General features: G+C 39.8%; 1 protein-coding gene across 14 annotated transcripts in view; it reads left to right on the top strand.

Annotated features, from left to right (window-relative positions):
* The window catches only part of SLC9A9 (solute carrier family 9 member A9), a 685,122-nt gene that overhangs the window by 319,185 nt on the left and 343,627 nt on the right, over nt 1-22,310 (top strand). The gene's annotated exons all lie outside the window — the stretch shown is intronic.

Here is a 22,310-nt window from a genome sequence, read left to right as displayed (position 1 = left end):
TTTTATAGCTTCTCTATTAGACCAAGGATCAAGACAATGTTTTCACATTGCTTTTGGATGATATAAGGAGTAATTTAAAATAATAAAATTGTAGAATTTTTTTTATTAATCAATTACCTTATTTTTTAATTTTTTTTTACTTATTTGTTTTTTAACATCTTTATTGGAGTATAATTGCTTTACAGTGGTGTGTTAGTTTCTGCTTTATAACAAAGTGAGTCAGCTATACATATACATATATCCCCATATCTCCTCTCTCTTGCGTCTCCCTCCCACTTTGCAGAAAGAGACTTTAGAAATCATTTAAGGTAACATTCTTATTTTACAAAAGAGTGAACTAAGGTTTAGAGGTGAATTACTTGACCCTAAGACATGTCAAAACAACATTATAATCACTCTGAAAAATTTATGAAGGTCTGCAGTGAGTTCTGGGAAAGTGATGGCCTTAACTTGACTTCCTTGCCTTTTATTACTCACTCTAATCTACCTGATTTTGCTAAAATCAGATAGATGCCTATATGCAACTGAGTGCTGGTGAAGCAGTGAGCCCACCACAAGTGAAATAACAAGCACTGAGCTTTCTCTACCATGAGTAGCATGAGCATCTAGATGCCATCTTCACAGATGCTTTTAGATGGAGACTGGAAAGCTATGAATACTCAGTAAAGGTTTGGGTTTGCAGAAGTCTGTGTATCTTAGTGATGGAAAAGGGGGAATAGGTTGACCCACTTGATCCTGTATGAGTGAACTTGGTTTCCTTGATTACTGGGCAAAGGTGTAGCCTCATCCAGCTGTCTGAGGGTAGCCCACATGCTTCTACACCACTGGCCTACTTTCTGCCACTTATGGGACTGCTGTCTTGGAGGGTAGTCCAACAAACAGTCTTAAGCCCCAATAACCCAACAAAGAAAAATAAAAACACAACATGGCTTTTCAGTAGCCTGAGAGAGGAAGATCAGTCGAAACAAACAGAACACACACACACACACACACACACACACACACAGAATAAATTCCTGAAGTAGTCAGAGGACAATTTGAACAATATTTTTATAAGAAAAGTTAAGAGGATCAAGGGCAGATAAAATTCATGATTTTTCCAAGTAAGCAATTGGGTAGATAAATCAAAGGATTATGCAGTTAAGACCTTCCCTCCACAACAGATAATCATCTGGCCCAAAATGTCAATAGTGCCCAAATTGAGAAACCCACATTAGCTAATTTCTCGGGTCGGGTTTAGACCCTTAAGGAAAGACAGCACTGGGAATCCACCAGCCCCAGGATTTGTATGGAAAGAGAATGACTAAGATTCTCATCAATTCCTTACACCAGGATATCTTTTGTACTGCCCGATATTACTCCCATGAACACTTGTTCTATTGTCTAGCTAACTGTGTATGCTTAGTGTGGCATGGAATGCAAGTGAGCCTAAAGGGTGGCGCTTATATTGATTTTTTTCTAATTTGTCTTTTCACTGCTGTGTATAGCTGCCCTTTGCTGGAGTCTGATGTACGTACTTTTCCCAACTCCCTCACCTCCCTTCCACAAGCAGCAATTCAAAACAGACTTCTTCCTGGGGATTTCTCATGGCTTTTGTTGGTATTGTTATTATTGTCTGTTAGCTCCAATTCCATTTTCTTTGTATACTTTCTCTATCATTGATTTAGGGGAGGAAGCCAGTAGCTTACACTAGCTCATCGTCTTGTTGATGGGAAGAATGCTATGATAAAAATGCCACTTTTTCTCAAATTAATATAAAAATTTAATGCAATTCCCATGAAAACCTAACACTTTAAAAATTTGGAACTGGATAAAATTATCTTAAAGTTTATAAAGTAGAATAAAAGCATGAGGGGAACTGCCTAACCAGATATAAGAATAAACTACAAAGCTATTATAATCAAATTAATATGGTATTGGCCTAGGAATAGGGAGACCAGTGGAAAAGAATAGAGGATCTAGAAACAAGTCTCAGTATAAATGGGAATTTGAGGGGTGGTATTTCAATTCAGTGGGAAAAGGATTGTGTATGTAACAGATGATATTTGTAAAATTGGCTTTCTATCCATTTAGAAGACATTAAAATTGGATACTTATCTACCATTTACAAAAATATACCTAGAAGAATTAAAATGTAAATGAAAAAATGAAGTAAAAGAACTTCTGCAATAAAATCTGTACATTTATATTTGCAGATTATAGATAAGGAAATTCTTCTTAACAAAGAATGGAAACCTGGAATCTACAAATAAAGAATAAACATACTTGACTATATAAAATTGTTTTAAAACAATTTTTAAATTGCTTAAATTGTTGGGGAAAAACATTTAAATATAGAGGACAGAGTATTATTGTCTCTAATATACAAAGACACTTAAAAAGGACAATCTGGCCATAAATAACAGAAAAATGGACAAAGACAATAAAGAGACAATTCATAGAAGTACAAATCCTCTTGGGTCTCAAATGTGAAAAGTTATTCAAACTCATCAGAAACCTTAGAAATGTAAAATAAAGTAACAGCATATCATTTTACCCCTAGCAGTTTGGCAACAACTGTAACACCAAGTAACAGTCATTGCTGTCAAGGAGGCAGGGAAAAGTGGACTCTTACACATTTCTAGTGGAAATTTAAATCATCAACAGACTTTTGGAAATCAATTTTGCAACAGCTGTTAGAATTTAAAATACATAGCCCCTTCTCCCAGCCATCTAACTCCTGGGAAGTTGTCCCACACAAGTAAAAAGACTGATTCTTAAGGATATATGGACAGGGATGTTTATTGCAACGTCTTTTTAAGTGGAGGGGGAAAAAAAAAAAAAGAAGCAAAGTGAATCCTATCCATAAGGGAATTGTTGGATAGGTTGCAGGACATCTACACGATGTCATGTAGCCATTAAAAAAGAAAATTAGTGCTCTTCCATCTGACTTGAAAGCTTTCCAGGAGGCACTGTTGACTATGTAAAGCAAAATGCAGAAGAGTATATATATGATTAAAATTTTTAAAAAACAACAGTCATTCCCATGTATTTATGTATATTTATTTATATAAATGTATTTATATACATAATGTACATACATAAATACATGGGAATGCCTGTATTTGTATTTACATATACATATATATGTATAAAGCAGGACTCATGGGGTATAACTGTAGAAACTGCTTTTTTTCTCCCATTGCTCTTTTAAAAGTATTCTTTTAATAGACTACTCCTTTCCCACGTGGATGAAAACTTTTGGTCTTTAAGTTGCAGTCAGAGTCTCAATTCAGCAATGAATATGTCCAATATCATGTAATATTGCATGTTTTCAAGTTAATTTAAGACTTTGCCCCACATCTCCCAGCACGTTGAAGGCAGGTTGGTTGGGGTCTTCTTTCTCACATGCCTCATCTACCCCTTGCTAGATGCAGCTCCTGACTCCTACAAGATGGGGGCAGAGATGAAGTAAGGAAATTTTTTATTTGATTAACAGTAAGCCATCATTAGAGCAGCTGGACAGCCACATCCCATTAGATTTCTCAGGCGAGAGTCAACCAATATTCCAGTGTGTTCCCCAACTCCAGGGGTCACATCTTAAGCTGTCTGACGGTCTAGGCAAAGATCCTTTTCATAGGCTTGAGATGAGGTCAAACACCCCCAGCCCTCCCCATGTGGGAGTGTGAGATCCACAATTCACAAGTAGCAGAACACCATTCGCAAATCTTAACCTGCTAGGCTAGAGTCTAGAGACCCTTTCACATTCTTAAGGTAGGTGAGAGGTTTAAAGGAATCATGTAACTGGTTTTTGGATAAGTACTTTAAAATTGTGCATCTCACTGTGAAAAATGTTATTTTTTTCTTTTCTCCTCAGTTTAAACTTCTGATTTACTCTGTTACAAATGTGTGTGTATGTGATTAATATAAAGAGAATTTTCGTATGAAGAGACATTGGTGGGACGTGTACTAGATTGTAAAGTTGGGTTACTTTGGAAGGAAAAGAAGAGATGGGGAAAGGGGAGACATGTCAAAAAGGAAAAGAAAAAAAAGACTATTAAAACAAAGCAAACAAAAATGTATAAATATAATGTGACATTTACATATTTATGCATTTATATGGAAGCACATCTATGTATGCAAAAAAGAAAACTTCAAAATTTCATAGAAATGGGAAAATTGATGAATTTTTTAATGTCATGTTATTAAACCACTATAAAGTGTAATTAGAAGATCTTAAAAGAAAACCTTCAAACTCGATATGATATTATGCATACTATGAAGTAAAAAAAAAGTTCAACAACTTTGCATATTACATGTAAGTCACACATCTTGACTTGATCTGGCAGCTAAAGTGTGCTAAGAATCCCAAGTGCTTGATGAAGCCCTGGACCCTGGGTGTTGGCTTTCATAAGGAGACTACTGGCTCATGTTAATTGAATTTACAATATTCACAATATTCCAGACAGGATAATTATCCTGTCTGGAGCCCAAATTAAATGCATGGATAATTCATTTATTGAAATTAGAAGCCAAGAGGAATATAGATACAAAGTCTAAGTCTCTGCTTTGCTAATACGGAGCCCAACCAGCTTCTTGACAAGTGTTGTAGCACCATGTTATTTTTGTAACTGGGCATTGGGAGATCTAAGGTCTAGTTCAGTTCCTGCTACTAACTCACAGGGCAAATTCGGTGGCCACTTAACCTTTCTAGGCTTAGTTTCCTCATATATTCCTAGAAGAATTAGATGATTGCTGAGGTCATTCACTTCCTGTTCTCCATTAGTGATTCTCCAACTTGAGCGTATGTAAATCTCATTTGGAGAGTTTGTTAAAATTCAGATTACTGGGCTCTGCTTCCAGAGATTCTGATTCAGTAAGTCCAGGTGGAGTCCAGAACTTCAATTCTGACAAATGTCCAACTGACGCTAATGATGCTAGTCCAGAAAGAAGCCTGATGAATATAAGAACTGATGAGTGAAATATTTGCAATCCTGAGTAAACATGGTGAATCATAGAGAGTGAAGTAGGCTCAGTACTGATGTTTTTAGGTTGAGGTAAATATCGGTTTATGCACTTATAGGATATATATGTAATTTCAAGGGTGGCAAAAACGAACTTTTTAGGATAATTGTAGTAAAGATAAATTCTCACCACCATATGTGTTCCCTCCTCAGAGAATGTGAACTGTAAATGTCCTAGTTCCCAGGAGATTGCAGAAGTATAGAAAGTGCTGCTAGAAAACCTCAGAGACGTCCACCTCTGGGAGGTGGTGACCTCCCTCCTGAGACACACCTGACTGTCCCCTGGCAGGGCAGCCTCCATTGCCCAGCTTTCCCAGCATGTGCTACCTAAAATCACAGCTAGGTGTCACTCTAATTCTGGGGCTAGCTGGTCTCAAGTGGAAAGCTAGAGTGAGCCAGGGTACTGGGGAATACATTACCAGCTCCTATGTTTGTGGGTTAAAGCATTTAAGAGATCGCCTAGGAAATTCTCCACATAAAAGGATCACAGTTAGGGATGGATCATAAACTTTCAATCCCAAGAGGAATTGCCACTAAAAATAAAATAGGTGTGTGATGGTGTAGGAGAGTTACCTAAAAATGAGGTCAGGATGGGGCCTTCCAGTGGCCAAATTGTCCTGGATATTGAAAGTATATGTTCATTAAGGCAAGATTAGTGCCATGGGTGAATGGAGCACCATATTTTAGTGATTTAACTTCTCTGAACTTCATTTTCCATGTCCTTAAAATAGATACTGTAAAAACAAAACAAAACATCAAGTACCTTCAATTTCTTCACAGAATTCTTGTGAGATCAAAAGAAATGTTATTTGTAAATTGCTAGGTATTATTATTAAACAAATTTTTACTAACAATGAGTTGTTCTAAGTCACTTTATTGACTTTTTAGATGACACTGTCAAAACATTTGTTTATAATTGAACATGAGATTGCCAAATATCCACTCTTTTCTTAAGTAACCATGAAGAAACAGTTGTTGTCTCATGATATTTCATTACTTCTCCATCCGCTTTCAAGGTAAATCCCAAATGTAAAAGGATTAAAAAGAAACAATTAAATTGTGTATATCTTTGTATGGATTCTCTACTTTTTGTAGCATCCAGTGTACATTATTTATTTATTTATTTTTATTGAAGTAAAGTTGATTTACCATGTTGTGGTAATTACTGCTGTACAGCAAAGGGATTCAGTTATACATATATATACATTCTTTTTTGATACTGCTTTCCATTATGGTTTATCATAGGATATTGAGTATAGTTCTCTGTGCTATACAGTAGGACCTTGTTGTTCATCCATTCTGTATATAAAAGCTCACCTCTGCTAACCCCAGCTTTCCACTCCATCCCTCCCCCAAACCTCTCCTCCTTGGCAACCACCAGTCTGTTCTCTCTGTTTGTGATTCTGTTTCTGTTTCATAGATAGGTTCATTTGTGTCATATTTTAGATTCCACATATAAGTGATGTCACATGGTATTTGTCTTTCTCTTTCTGACATACTTCACTTAGTATAATAATCTCTAGTTGCATCCATTTTGCTGCAAATGGCATTATTTTGTTCTTTTTTATGGCTGAGTAGTATTCCATTGTATATATGTACCACATCTTCTTTATCCATTCATCTGTTGAAGGACATTTAGGTTGTTTCCATGTGTTGGCTACTGTGAATAGTGCTGCTATGAATGTAGGGTTACATGTATCTTTTTGAATTATGGTTTTGTCTGGATATATACCCAGGAGTGGGATTGCTGGATCTTATGGTAATTCTATTTTTAGTTTTCTGAGGAACCTCCTGTTTTCCACAGTGGCTGCACCAACTTTCATTCCCACCAACAGTGTAGGAGGGTTCCCTTTTCTTCACACCCTCTCCAGCATTTATAGTTTGTAGACTTTTTGATGATGGCGATTCTGACTGGTATGAAGTGGTACCTCATTGTAGTTTTGATTTGCATTTCTCTAATAATTAGCAGTGTTGAGCATCTTTTCATGTGCCTATTGGTCATCTATATTTCTTCTTTGGGGAAATGTCTGTTTACGTTTTCTGCCCATTTTGGAACTGGGTTGTTTGTTTTTTTGTTGTTGAGTTGTATGAGCTGTTTGTATATTTTGGAAATTAAGCCCTTGTCGGTCCCATCATTTGCAAATATTTTCTCCCATTCTGTAGATTGTCTTTTCATTTTGTTGATGGTTTCCCAGTGTACGTTATTTAAATATTTAAAATTCAGAGTAGTTTCCCTGTGCTTCCAGATGCTGCTCCTGGAGTCATATCAGGCATTGCAAAATGTAGTAGAAAGGCTTGAATACCAGCCTCTGTTTTGGATTATATAGATCATGGAATAATTGAGAATGAGTGCTCTAGCCTTTTATCCCCTGCTCACCCATCCCTCCCCACCCCATTCTAATACTACCACACATTATAAAGCCAAATTCAGATCTATGTTTGGGTTGGTACTTCACTGGTCTTCCAAACGAGTTCCACTTCTCTAATTAAAGGCTCCTTTTCTTCATAATTTGACTGCCAGTCCACACCTTGAGTCACTGACTATAGCTCTTCCCACGTAATGTGTGTCTACAATCACCACTGACCAAAGCCACCCTCTGAGTGCATGGGCACAAAATATGTCTTCTCATCCTGCAGGGCGCCCAAGGGTAGGGTTTTACCTGTAACAAATTCTCCAGCTTGGCAAAATGATTATTATTGTCTCCTCAGCATAATCAGATGGAAGCACTGGACAAATGAACAGCATTGACTTTTCATCTTTTCTATTATTAACGCTTTGAGGAAATCAGAGTCTTCCAAAATGAAAGGTGTTTTTATACACCATACTTGCAAGTCACTATTTTCATTTAACATTTAAGTTGTAAGGGGAAAAAAGCCACCTTTATCCTTTACAGTTTGCTGCAGTGTAACTATTCCAGAGGCACATGAACTACCTTACCTTTGATCATGTTGATAATCCGAAGAAGACCCTTTCTATTTGGGGTTACTATGGTTACGGCTGCACGGGTGATGTGCGAGCTACACTGCTGTTTTGATAAAAATAGGTATTAACTACGAGTCATAGTGCTTCTCATTTCACAGTAGTTCTTGCAGAAGAACAGCATATTTTTTTAACAAAGGAGGAAAAGAAAGAAAAAAAGCCTTTCCAAAGAAGCACGAAGGAATATCTGCATAAATAATGGTGATTGGTCATGTGTATAAAAATATTTTTAATTAAATTCTTTTTAATTAAACAAGGCATTTTGCTGAATCCTTCTCTGTTATTTGCACCAAGCTTAGCCTTGAGGAAGATGGCTGATTAATAGACCCAAGAATCTATAATTAAAAGTAGAACTGTTATTTTTGGAGAAAAGCCTCTCCAGTAAGGGTGACTTAATTGGGCTGTCTCTCATATTTTTTCATTTGTCATTGAACTCTCTGGTTAGAATTTTGATTTTTTTTAATTAATTAATTAATTAATTTTTGGCTGCATTGGGTCTTCATTACTGTGCATGGGCTTTCTCTAGTTGCAGCAAGCGGGGGCTACTCTTCATTGTGGTGCGCAGGCTTCTCATTGCAGTGGCTTCTCTTGTTGTGCAGCATGGGTTCTAGGCATGCGGGCTTCAGTAGTTGTGGCACACAGGCTCAGTAGCTGTGGGCGCAGGCTCAGTAGTTGTGGCTCACAGGCTCTGGAGCACAGGCTCAATCGTTGGGGCTCACAGGCTTAGTTGCTCCGCGGCATGTGGGATCCTCCTGGACCAGGGCTCGAGCCCATGTCCCCTGCATTTGCAGGGGGATTCTTAACCACTGCGCCACCAGGGAAGCACTGATTTTTTTTTTAATATTGGAGGAATGATTATTAACATTGTCAGGCTTCCCTGGTGGTGCAATGGTTGAGAGTTTGCCTGCTGATGCAGGGGACACGGGTTTGAGCCCCGGTCCGGGGAGATCCCACATGCCGCGGAGCGGCTGGGCCCATGAGCCTATGGCCGCTGAGCCTGCCTGTCCAGAGGCTGTGCTCTGCAACGGGAGAGGCCACAACAGTGAGAGGCCCACGTAGCACAAAAAAAAAAAAAACAAAAAAAAACATTGTCATAATCAGAAGACTTTTCGTTGTTTAGTTCTGTTGTTTTAGGTCCCTTTGATCACACACTCTCTTCACTATTGTCTTTCAATATTTAATTGTGGTCTTCATTCATTTCTTTTGTTTGTATTATAGCTTTTTTTTTTTTTTTTTTTTTTTTGCGATATGCAGGCCTCTCACTGTTGTGGCCTCTCCTGTTGCGAAGCACAGTCTCCGGACACGCAGGCTCAGTGGCCATAGGCTCACGGGCCCAGCCGCTCCGCGGCATTTAGGATCTTCCCGGACTGGGGCACAAACCCGTGTCCCCTGCATTGCAGGCGGAATCTCAACCACTGCGCCACCAGGGAAGCCCTATAGCTTCTTTTTTTACAGTCATATATATTGTTCTTTTTCTTCTTTGGTCCTCTCTGCCTCTGCATTTCAGAGTTTCAGAATACACCAAGTTTGTGGTTTCTCAACACTGGTGTTAGCAGCATTCTACACAGAAATTCAAGAGAAAACTGAATAACTTTCTATCTGCAGACAAAAAAAAAAATAAGATGTAATTTACAAAGCAGTCTCTTCAGCACCAGGGCTGGCTTTGAGAACAAAGACAACATTCATTTAATATCTGCTAAGCAGCATAGGAAGAGATTGAGATGGTTTTATTCCCATATTCAAAAAAAAAAAAAAAAAGCTCACATACAGTATAAGGTTATGTCCCTAAATCATTTGCCTAGTTATCTGTAGAGAAACTTGGGTGACTCTACTTCTATTGTGTAATATTTGGTAGAGAAGTACTGTATTAGTATTGCTGTGGAAGAAGGCAAGCAGTGAGGGATCATTTGGGGTCTTTTCATACGTTTTCATTGAATTCCAGGTAGAAAAAAATTACACATCTGAGGAAGTTCAGAGGATATTAGACCAGCGTACTTCCCATAGAAGGCAGCAGGCTTCTAGAGACTGCAGACAGACCAGACATTTTTACGAGGCAATCTGTGCTTCAAACCTATCCACAGTGTCATTTAATAGTATTCGGTTGCATTTTTTTGTGTCTGTCCAATTCCATGTTAAACACACTGGGATAGCATCAGTTTAAAAGTCTCTACATAAACCCAGGTCTATAAAACACCATCATATAAACCCAGATTCTATTCTTGAGCTAATTTGTCCAGAAATAAAAAGAACAGGTTGAATTTATATTATGTATCTCTTTCAGCGAACTGAAATGGCTTCCACACGCAGTATTTCAATTACTTTCATGTAGTTTTCTTGGGTAGAGAGGATCCATTTCTTAGATGAAATAATTGAAGCACAGAGAAATGTTGGGTTTTTCTTAAGATTTTATAGTAAGTCAATGAAAGTTTGACACAAAAGCCAGGACTTCTATTTTCTTAGATGATTAGACTATGTTTTCTATAAGACACTAACATCTGTATGATCAAAATGTATTATTGACTTCAGCTAACATGCAGCCAGCTCTAAAATCAGTAACGTCCTTATTCTAACCATCAAAGCACCTGTTAAGTCAAAATTTGGAACCCAAAGCCACCAATTGGTAGCAAACAAAAACCTCCATCTGAATTTTTCTACCTGGAGAGTATACCATTCAGTGATAACAACAATTAACTAAGTGTGTACACATATATCATATAATTTGATCATCACCACAGCCAGCCAATTATCTCCATTTTAAGAAACTTAAGATTATAAATACTTAAGTGGTTTATTTAAGTCTACAAGGGTCATAAGTGGCAGACATGGGAGACAAAGTGTATCCAACATTCTTTGTCCTATACCACTGTTATTTCTCAAAATATTATAGAACAGTGATGTGCCCATTAGGCTTAGCACAAAATGAAACCTAATAGTCAATTTCTCACTTTATTGTTGATTTCATTTAACAAACATTTATTCAGCACCTGCTATGCACTAGGTACTATAGGAGTGACTGAGGGAGGGAGTGAGAAGCAAAATACTGATCCTGCCCTCAGGAAACTCCAGTCTAAAGGGGGATATAAATATGACAACTGGCAGTAAGTTTAAAAGATAAGACAGAGGTAGTCAGGCAGCTTTGTGAGCTCGGAGGAAGGGCCCCATGAACTCTTGTATCACTCTGGTTGGAAGAGGGTCCTGGGAAGACATAGGACCTCCTTCAAGACAGTATTTTGCTTGATTGAAGAAGACAACATGGGGCTTCCCTGGTGGCGCAGTGGTTGAGAGTCTGCCTGCTCATGCAGGGGACACGGGTTCGTGCCCCGGCCCGGGAAGATCCCACATGCCACGGAGCAGCTGGGCCCGTGAGCCGTGGCTGCTGAGCCTGCACGTCCGGAGCCTGTGCTCCACAATGGGAGAGGCCACAACAGTGAGAGGCCCGCGTACCACAAAAAAAGAAGACAGCATGTCAGTTGGAGGAACCACAAACCATGTTTCTCTCCTATAAGAGGTGGCCATATGAGTAGGGTTCTTTTTAAATTCCCATTCAGGCCACAGATGGCATGACCTGCTCAATTTTAGCAAGATTTTCCTAGGCTCAGACTCTCTTTGGGGGTGTCCTGACTTGATAATTCAGGGGGCCAGGGTCAAATCGAGAGCACACACTCTTGCTATTATAACAGCTCTCTCCTCACTTATGCAGAAGAGTCAAGCTCATGATCATTTGTCTTTGACACTCTTATGCACCTGTTGCTCTGCAACCCCTGATCTCAGTCCCCACCCAGGCTCCATCAGCATAATTGGAAAATATACACTCTCCACACCCAGAGTCTACAGTTTGGAGTTTAGGTCTGAGAGCCATAGAATCTTAGTTTTGGAAGGACCTTAAAGACAAGCTCTCTCAATCTCATTTTTAGACGGGGACCTTGAGACTCAGAAAGAGAAAGTAAATGTGCATTGGGTAGGAGTAGGTGTTCTTTCCAAATGCAGAAATTCAAGGGGTAATTTGTGAGAAATGGAGGGAGGCAGAGAAGAGTTTTCATCACTTCTCTGCTTGATAATATCTATTTACCTCTCTTGAAGTCATTTTTGAGTATCAAAGGGGAAACACACAAGTAGAAGGTGTCATTCCATTTTATAATGGACAAACCCTCTGATGGTTTTGATGACATGAATAATAGCATTAATGGTAACCACCATTAACGGAAATACAATATGCCAGACACTTTACATAAATTATCCCACTTAATCATTCTCCAAAAACCTACGACGGAGGGAATATTTTTATCTCCCTTTTGCCAATGAAGCTTACTGAAAGCTTAGTGAGGTTAAATAACTGGCTCAAGATCACCAAGTTCATTTGCATTGCAGCTCGGATCTGAACACAGGTTGGTTTGACGTCAGAGTCAAGTTCCCAACCATTATGTCTACCTCAGAACAGAGTTGTGAATAGCAAGGTCTTAGCACAAAGGTCTTGCTTCAGAAATTGGAAGCCTAGTTATGGAAAATCAGCTCCACAGAACAGAATTAGAGAAGATAGTAGGTGACAACCAACTATATAAATGCCCAGGATATTGAGAGTGGATAAAGCAAGACTCCAGGTGTTCTGAGGATGGGATTTCAAGAACACACTGAAAAACCATTTGAAACAATTCAACAGCTCCGTGGACAGCTGGGAAGCAGCTGTGGCTGACAGACCTCTCTGGCTCGCTGCTTTGGGGAACAGAATGACTCTGTTTAAATGAAAGCAGTTCATTCTCAGCAGTGCTCAAAGACAGACCTGCAGAACAGAAGTTTTGAAAGTCAGTGTCCAGCCCACACTTTCCATTTATGTGTTAAAGAAGATATTGCATATGGGGGAAAATTGGATTCAGAAATTTCTTGGAGAGTGTTTCCTTGGACAAGAGCACCCTCTGGCTCACTTTAGGGTTTGGCTTGGCTGACTGAGGTCAAAACCATGGGGCAATGAGGCAACTACTGAGTCACACTGAAGGCAGCATTCACTCTCAGAGTCATGTAAATGCAGCGTCAGCACTTGCACAACCTGAAAGTGAGCACCTCCTGAAGGGTGAGATGCCTAAGGAGCCAGGAGAGCCCCCCAGCTAGCAGCCTGGCTTGAGTCCCCTTGAGGCCCCTGGGGTTAGGATTCTTTGAAAAGTGGTTTCCCTCTTTCTAGAACACAGCCAAGAAAGGACAGGGACTGACCTTTTACCCGGGTACTATAAAAAAACACATTATAGTGTTCAATGTATTATTTTGAACTGAAACAAAAACAGCTTTTTATAACAAGTGCTATCAGGTCAGTGAGTGGGCAAAGAAGTCATTGACCACAATGGGAGGACACAAGAGAGGCAGGAGCCGGTCTGATCTTCAAGGAGTTAGCCACATGGCGCATGACCTTCAAGTTTCATTCATCTGTTCACTCATTAGGTCAACAGAATTAATTGCCTGCTGCTTGCCAAAACTATCAAAGGCATCAACAAATATATAGATGAATAACCGATACCAGTGATGACCAACTTTTTATCCAAGGGGACCAATTTAAAGAAAAGTAAAAATGCTTGCAGTCTGTTTTTTTGGGAGGTGTTTTTGTTTGTTTGTTTGTTTTTTAATACTGCTTTCACATAAGAAAAAGCATGTATCTGCACCTGAACTCCTGCCTGCTTATATTATTTTCCAATCCAGAAAGGATTACTGTAGAGGGCTAAAATTTCAGAAATGACAAAGCTAGTTCACACTGCAGTATCTGATGTAACATAGCACCTGTAGAACTGGTTTCTTTTTCTTTCCTTGACTGACCTTGTAAACCACTGAACTGCAGTGTTACTTGGCTCTTAAAAGTATATCCTATAATGCCAGAGATTTTTCCATTGTAAATAAGATAAGTCAACATTTTTTTACACAGACAAAATGTTTCTGGGTAGGTAATGATGCCATTCTTTGAGATTGGTAGTTCAAGAGCAAGAGCAGCCGATTGATAAAGGCTGGTTAGGGGACAGGGAATCTATAGCACATCCATACCCAGTGCCAGGCACACAGTGATGCTTAACAAGTATTTGTTCCAGTAGAAGAACTCCAGGTGGAGTTGTCTTGGCAGTGGCTAGATACGGGAGTCTGTAGCTGAGGGAGAGGAAGAGATAGGCTGGAGATTGAGATTACTTAGTGTGGATGAGATTGCTCAGGGAGAGTTGGTAGAGTGAGAAGGGAACCGAGGAGGAGTTCCTGGGCAGCATCTGCTTGAGTTTACACAGGAGAGAGAGAAAAAGGTTTGAGTTTACACAGGAGAGAGAGAAAAAGAGACACGAGGGGTTGAAGGGAAATTAGGTGAAGCTTGTATCCCCAACACAAAGGAGAGCACTTGGAGAGACAAGAAGTGTCCACAGTGTCATGTCACATAGAGGGCTCAACAGTCTGGAAGCCCAGGGAAGAAGTTCTGAGAGAAAGGGAGGAGGTGAGGGGTCCTCACATATGGCATCCTGGGCCGTGGGAAGAGACTCCGAGTTCCATGCTGTATCTCCTTATTAAGTTTGGCCAGTTTTTAAGATGGTTTTTACCTTTCTTATTCTAAAAATAGTGCATGCTTATTGTAAAAATTTATAAAATACAAAACAATGTTCAAAGAAGAAACATAAAAATTATCCTGAGAGCTGCTTTATGACTTTTGGCTTGCCCGCTTTAGACTTGGCTTACCCAATTGTGCTAACTTTCCACCCTGGTTTGGAAGTCATCATTCCCACTTCAGCACCAATTCTTCACAGTGTAGGTCATATAAAATAAACACTGGAAAATGAAGTGATCTGATGAGCTATAAAGTAATACATTCTGAGTAAATGAGTGATCTGTTGTGTGTGATGATCATACCAAGGGTGACTCACATGGATAATTAATTAGCACAGCGGGCCCCATACGCACAAATATTTTCAAACCCACAGCTTTCTCATCGGTCCAGGTTTTCCCTTGCTAAGCATGAGCTAAAAGATTTGTCTAAGTGCCTTCTTTTCTACCCATGGTGGGGTAGGGGCCGGGAGGACTAAAGGGCCATTCTAGCTACATCCCCACTCAGTAACTCATATATTGAAAAGTCAAATGCCTGGAAGTTTAGCCATTTTGTAGTTCCTATGGTGAGAGGGTAGCAGAGTGTATTCATTTGCTAGGGCTGCTATAACAAATTACCAGAAATGTTGCAGCTTAAGACAACACAGATTTATTATTTTACAGTTCTATAGGTCAGTAGTCCAGGTTGGCTCAACTGGGGTCTCTACTCCAGGTTTCACAAGGCCAAAATCAAGGTGTTGGCTAGTTGGGCTCTTACAGGGAAGCTCTAGGAAGAATCCTCTCCCAGGGTCATTCTGTTTGTTGGCAGAATCCAGTTCCTTGCAGTTATAGGACTGAGGTTCCTGTTTCCTTGCTGGCTGAAAGCTGGGAATACCTTGGCTTCTAGAGATCTCCCTCTGGCCCTTGCAAGTGACTCCCTACATCTCAGAGTTAGCAATGGAGTGTTGAATCCTTCTCACACTTGGAGTCTTCCTGACTCCCTCTTTTTTTCAGTCTCTCTTCTGCCTTGCCTTCAACTGCATCTCTGACCAGGCAAAGAAATTTCTCTGCTTTTAAGAGCCTGTGTGATTAGGTTGGACCCACCCGAATAATCCAACATAGTCTGCCCATTTTAAGGGAACCTTAATTACATCTGCAAAGTCCCTTTTGCCATGTAAGGTTATATATGCACAGGTTCCAGGGGTTAGTGCATGGACATCTTTGGTTGGGGGGGCGGGTGGAGGGCAGGCATTATCCAGGCTACCTCACAGAATGATGACATGAATGATTGGACACATGGTATGATCCCTCTCCTCCCGTCCCTTTTCCCCTCTCTCTCACACAGGCCCGGTGTGGACTCTTCTCAATATTACTCTTGTTCATCCTTAGCAGCTTGTCTAAACTGCTTAGAAAGCAGGAATATGCACCCTCTACTTTGAAACCTTTCAGTAATGTCCCTTAGCGTCTTGATCCACAGATTGGGCAATGATGGTGTAAGATACCTGCTTGTTTCATATCTTTCTGTAGCAAGAGAAAAATTTATTTGTGAAACCCACTTATATTATGACCATGACTAACACTACCATCTTTTTTCCTACAATTGTTACATTTAATGGGTCACAGTGATATTTTTACCTTCCATTGATGACCCATCCAAGCTTTGTCTGCTTTATGGCTCCACTGAGCTTTTCTCTGAATTTATTTCATGATTTGTAGGCAAACCCTCGCCTACTGTGTTCATTTTTAAAATGGCAAAATGCTTGTCATAATCCTGATTGGAGAACACTTTTTGATGACAGGGTGAGTCATCTTCACTCAGATATTGCGCATACTGCGAAGATTCCCCATTAAACTGCACCATGGCTCATTAAACCCCATTGGTGAGAAAACTGGGTCTTATTTTAAATGTTTATGTTCTGTGCTAATGTTAAATTTAGAATATTTCTGTTGCAGGTACCTTTGGGAAAAATTTTAATGCACCAGCTAAAGTGCCAACAGATTGCAGCCCATAAATTCCCAAATATGGAATCTGGGAAACATCCCCCCGACCCCTGTATTTATTCTCAGTTTCTCCCTTCCTAATCTTTAAATACCTTTTTTTTTCTTAATACCGAACCTTGTGATCTTCTGATTACCTTTTTATAGTCTCAGTAACTGCTAAGGACTGTACTCCTGGTTTTAAAGCAAAAGAGGAAGTAGATTATTCTGGAACAACAGTCAGCCATGTTTGAAGTCAAGGAAAGGACGTATGATTGTCAGTGTTTTTATTATTCATATATTGAAGAAATAATCTCTGTCCACAAAGCACTTACATTCCAAAAACGGACTTAAACAAACAGAAACACTCATGACAGAACTGTGATTCCAGAAATGTGCCAGTGGAATTAATATGAAAAGAATAATTTTCCTCATGTGTGAGTTTTAGAAGTCCTCTACATATATGCCAGAAGAATCAGCTGGTTATAGTGTGGCAAAAGATATTAAGATCTAGGGTGGCTTTCTCAACAGGAATCCAACAAGAGAGTTAAATTCTACAGAAAATGATTTGAGCAACTATTTTCCCATTTCTCTCAAAGATGACGCTTAGCCAGTATCATTCTGGCTGCAGAGGATGTAAATTAATTCATTATGTACAACAAATGCCTTTGGACAATGGTTCTCAAGCTTTTTGGTGTCACAACCACTTTACAGTTCTTCAAAATTAGGAAAGACCTCAAGGAGCTTTTTGTTTATGGGTGTTATATCTATCAATTCTTACCATGTTAGAACTTTAAATTTTTTAACATATTTTCATTGATCTATTTAAAATACCCATCATAAACCATTTATAAGCTAAATGACATATTTTTATAAAAATAAATTTATTTCCAAAACAAAAAAATTTCCTGAGAAGGGTGACATTGTTTAACATCTTTTCAAATCTCCTTAATGTGTGGTGTAGTAGAAGACAGCTGGATTCTCACGTCTGTTTCTGCATTCAGTTGCACTCGCACACATCATATAGCTTCTGGAAAATTCCACTGTACACAGATGACATAATAAGAAGGAAAAACTCAAGTGACATTGTCATATTATTCTGAAAATGGTTTTGACCTTGGGGATCTTCCTGGATAGGTCTCAGGAACTCCCAAAGGACCCTGGACCATACTTTGAAACCATTGCCTTGGGGCATTGTTTCTCCCAAGGATCCCTGGTGAAGAGGGCTGCAATAGTGTGCTTGCATATGGTATTTTCTCCACTACTAACTCAATACCAAAATAACATATCATATTGATGGCCAAAATAAAGTTGCAGCGTTTTAGGGTTAAATCATCCATGATGATTTTGTGTAACTTCTGATTTAGAATAACCTCAAAGAAGTAAATCTAGTGGTTAGCTTTCTAGATCTGGCATAGTTTCTCTGACTTATTTCAGAAGGGTTAGGTTTTCTAGTTGTAATTCTAGGATATGATTAGCAAAGTTTGACTGGCAAAACCAGTACATGCACTGATTCTGCTGCCAAGGCTTCACTGAGAAGGTTTAGGCTCAAAATAATTCCAGTATTCTAGCCTGTACTAGGATACCTCAACTTTTTTGGAAGCCTCTCCTTGAAATCTCACTCTGTATAATATTTCAGAAAAGTGGGAAGAGTTACAGGAGAATTTCTTCTATAGGAATTACATGAGTAAAACAAAAATCCCACATTTCCCCAATAATCACTTGTGGAAATGCAAAAATGCCACCTTATTTATGAGACTACCAGGATTCTCCACCTGTCAGGCCTGACATGGTTCAGCTGCATAAGCCAGAGACATTTTTGATTCTCCATGTGTCAGGGACAAGTGTCATACATACTGATTTGCACAGAAAACCACAGAGAGCACTCTCCAGGGAAAGCCAGCATTTTGACAAGGCTCAGTGATGACTTAGAGCAACAGGGGTAGGAACTATTGTGTGATGTTGTCCATAGACCCATATCATTTGAAATTTAAATTCCTTGTAAAACACCAAGAAAATATGGGTCAGAGAGCTGCTAATGGGGATTCTAAGGAAGGGACTGTCACTAAATCACCCTGAAGACTTAAGAGTGACTGAAAGAGCAATGAGGCCAGTTCAAAAGCTAGCAGTAAAAAAAAAAAAAAAAAAAAAAAAAAAAAAAAGCAAAACATCATTTAAGAGTCAACACAGTGAGGTACTGATGGGGTCAGCCAGTCATTTTCTGAATTTTTATCTCCAGGTATGGATATTACATTTGAGATGAGAAAATATTAGTTTCAATGCTTTAAAGGGGTTCCCCTCTTTTTCCTCTCTCTTCAACTTCTCTTTCCGCTTATTCTGCTCAATCTGTAATTTAGAAATTGAAGAGAAAGCCTCTCTTGGCTTTCTGCTCCATAGGCTTAGCTTTATCACCAGCTTCTCAGAAGTGCCATCCACACCACTGCCTCATTCATTCCCCCAAGACCCCTCGCTGTTTGATTTCTGAAACTATTTTCTCAGATATCTCCAGTGAGTCAGTGGCATTTCTCAACCATCCACTGCTCTTACCTGGGGGTAGTTGTGTGTGTTTGGGTGTGTGTGTGTGTGTGTGTGTGTGTGTGTGTGTGTGTGTGTTTGAGCATAAAGTTATGTATGCTTGCATTCCTTGCTACCAATTTGGGAGACAAAGCGGATATTTCTCCAGCTAAAAATTCAAGTAGAACGGGGATGTGTTGGGGAGGGGTCCTGAGCCCCAGGCGGAGCTTTCAACCCACCACTAAGCGATGGGTGCAACTACAGCATGACAAAGGCAAATATGACTGAATCCCCTGATAAAATCAGAGGCTTAAGAAATTGGGTTGTGTCTTCTCCCCTTCTTATCCACATGGGGTCTAGAATGTTCTCCCCATACTGTCACAAGAAGGCTCATCTAACTATGCATTGCTTTTCAGCCCAGCCTCGGACCTAGGTTGTCCTTACAAACCCAGCAACGCGTGGGCAGAGCTTGTGTGAGCATGTCCACAGCTGTTCCAAGAGATTCTCTCCTGGGAAGGTGCCACAGAGTCTTGGACATTGTGTGTGAGATTGAGCCCTGCCAACGAGCTAATTAAATGGGTTTTTTAAAAGCTCTAAGCTTAGCAGCGAGAGTGGGCGGCTAATTTCCTGACTCACCTATTCAACTCATTTGTGGTCCCAGCAAATACTTCCTCTTGTAGGACACACTGCCTGGCTCTATTTCCAAGCCCTTCCATTTCTTCACAGGGTAAATAGGAATGCACAAAGTAATAGCTTTCTCTCTTGTGTGGGATAACGTTTATAAAGTGGAATGCAGTTCTTTGTGCAAAAGGAATTGTGGGAATGTCAGAACAGTTTTGAACAAAACTGGATATTCAGTTAAAAGCCTTTCCCTCCTAAGGCCCAGAGCTCTCACTGGAAAGGTGCAGAGTCCATCCCAGCCCAGGGTGGACTTCGTAACCGGGGATGTGAGGAAAGAAACCCTGGGCCTTACATCCCTATTCATGAGCCTAGGAAACCTGTGTGTCTGGGAGTGCAGACAAGCTGCAAGTCATCTTCAAAGCTTGGAAAATCAACAATCACAATAAAACAACAGCCAATATTCAATAGAGCTTCCATGATAGAATTTTCTAATTTAAAAATTACTTTTATTCCACAAAATCCTAGCAAAAGGAAAATGTTGCTAATTAAAACCCCCAATGGAAGTCTCTTTGTTTTGATTAGATGCAGGGTCTTGACTATCCTAGCAGGAGACAGAGGTTACTTAGCAGAGGTAATTGTTAGCCCCTCCTACGACCGCCTGTGAAGGCTAAGGGTGGTGGCAAATGTGAACAACTACATGCTAGTAGAGAGGACATCTCTGCCATTCTGCCTATCGTGATTAAGGATCTACTTAGCTAGAATAATGAAATTGACTCTATGCCTAGTAAAATGGGAGCCGGCTAATTGTCATGCCAATTCATGACATTTTATATCTGTTGTCTCTTTACCTCGGAGCTAGTTGTTGAATTCAATACTCCTTTCCCTAGGATAATTTTTATTAAATAAAACTCTATGCATGATGAGTATGGTTTTCAGCCAACTTGTTCATGCTTAGGGTCAGGTTTGGCAAATATCCCACGTGTATATTTCATGCTTCTTTTTCTCCACGTACCCCTTAGCTGTAAGTGTTCCCCAAGGATCTCTCATGAACTCTCTTCTCTTTCTATATACTTTGCCCAGGCAATATCAGCCACTCCTGTGGCTTTATGTTCCATCTACATACTTATAACACTTAAAATCTTTCTTCTGCTTTAACTCTGTCCAACTCAGCTTACAGCATTTTATTTCCAGCTTTCTTACTGAAATTTCCATTGGAAATTCTACCTGGCTATTTAATTCAACATGTCAAAAACCAAACTTACAAAATGCCCCTGTCTACAAACTAATATCTCTTATGCAGCCCATCTACCAACTGCCCAGGATTGAAACCAAGATCACTCCTTGCTGTCTCTCAAGCACCAAGACCCACCAATTCTCCATCCCAAATATCTTGTGGGTATTGTCACCTCTGCTCTATCCTCCCTGACATTATCTTTTATTCATTCACTCACTAAAGGCTTACTATATTCTAGCACCGTGCTAAGGGCTAGTGACACAGAGGGAAGATGAGAACCAAGGAGTAAGTAAAGTACAAAGCACGGTGGTCATTGACCTATCAGAACCCAGGGTGGAGGATGTTCAGGGCAGAGCAGGATGTGCAAGAGTTTAGGACTCTAGGAATCTAGGACTCTTCCTGTCTTGGTACAACTCATCTCTTGCCAGAACATTTGGGAAAGCTTCTAGCCACACATCCATTCTGCCCTCTGCCCTGCTGCCTGCACTTAATTTCCAAAGTTTAAATCAGATTGTGTCACTGTCTGACTAAAACCCTTCCATTATAGCAGGACAAGCGCCAAACTTCTTGATTCTACTTACAAAACAGTCCAACTCAGCTTTTTCTCCCCCCAGCACTCTTTTATACAACATAGTTCCTAACCTCACGACCCATGAAATAGGAAAAGAAAGAGCAGAACTGAAAATGCCCACTCTGCCTTAAAAATTTACCATCAGTGTCATTTGCAACCACCCTCTTTTCCCCTTTGGCAATCAACTCAATGGATCATTTTCCTAATGATTGCTGTTCACACTTTGCATGACTGTTTCAAGTATCAAGACACTGAATAGATTTGATGACCACAGCTAATCAGTGTGTGATTATTTACTGCCCTGGTGTACTCCCAAAGGCTCCATACATATATGAGGTATATAGTCGCCATGCAGCAGGCTGCCAAAAATGAATCCTCAGGTCTTGCTTTTAGGATCATTGAGTCCATCTTTATAGATGAGTGTGATCTCGAGAGAATGAGAGCCAGGTGCCGACTACCTCTCCCTTCACAGGAATAAGTCGCTGCAACAACATTCATTCATTCATTCACTTAGTCATTCACGCATCAAACATTTATTGAGCGTTTGCCAAGAGCTCACAGTCTCTTCTGTGATATGTTCTGTGATCCCAACTTCTGGATCAAAAAGGAGTGACCCAGGTCTTTGCTGAGGGATCAGCGGGGGTGGAGGGGAAATTTGAAAGGCTTTTAAAGATTGAATAAAGGTTTTTTGTTTTGTTTTGGTTTGGGTATTTTTTGGAGCAAGAAGTGTGTGTGTGTGTGTGTGCATGTGTATGTGTCTGTGTTTATGTATTTAAGGAAGGAGGGGAACAGTAGCACTTGGATGGGAAACAAATAGCTGCTCTGGTAAAGTGAATCAAAATGCCAAGGTAATTAAAAAATGACACGTGTTTGGGAAAT

This window comes from Mesoplodon mirus (genome assembly GCF_964341445.2).
Source record: "Mesoplodon mirus genome assembly, chromosome: 6".
In the NCBI taxonomy this organism is placed as follows: Eukaryota; Metazoa; Chordata; class Mammalia; order Artiodactyla; family Ziphiidae; genus Mesoplodon; species Mesoplodon mirus.
This window is presented reverse-complemented; position numbering and strand designations above follow the sequence as displayed.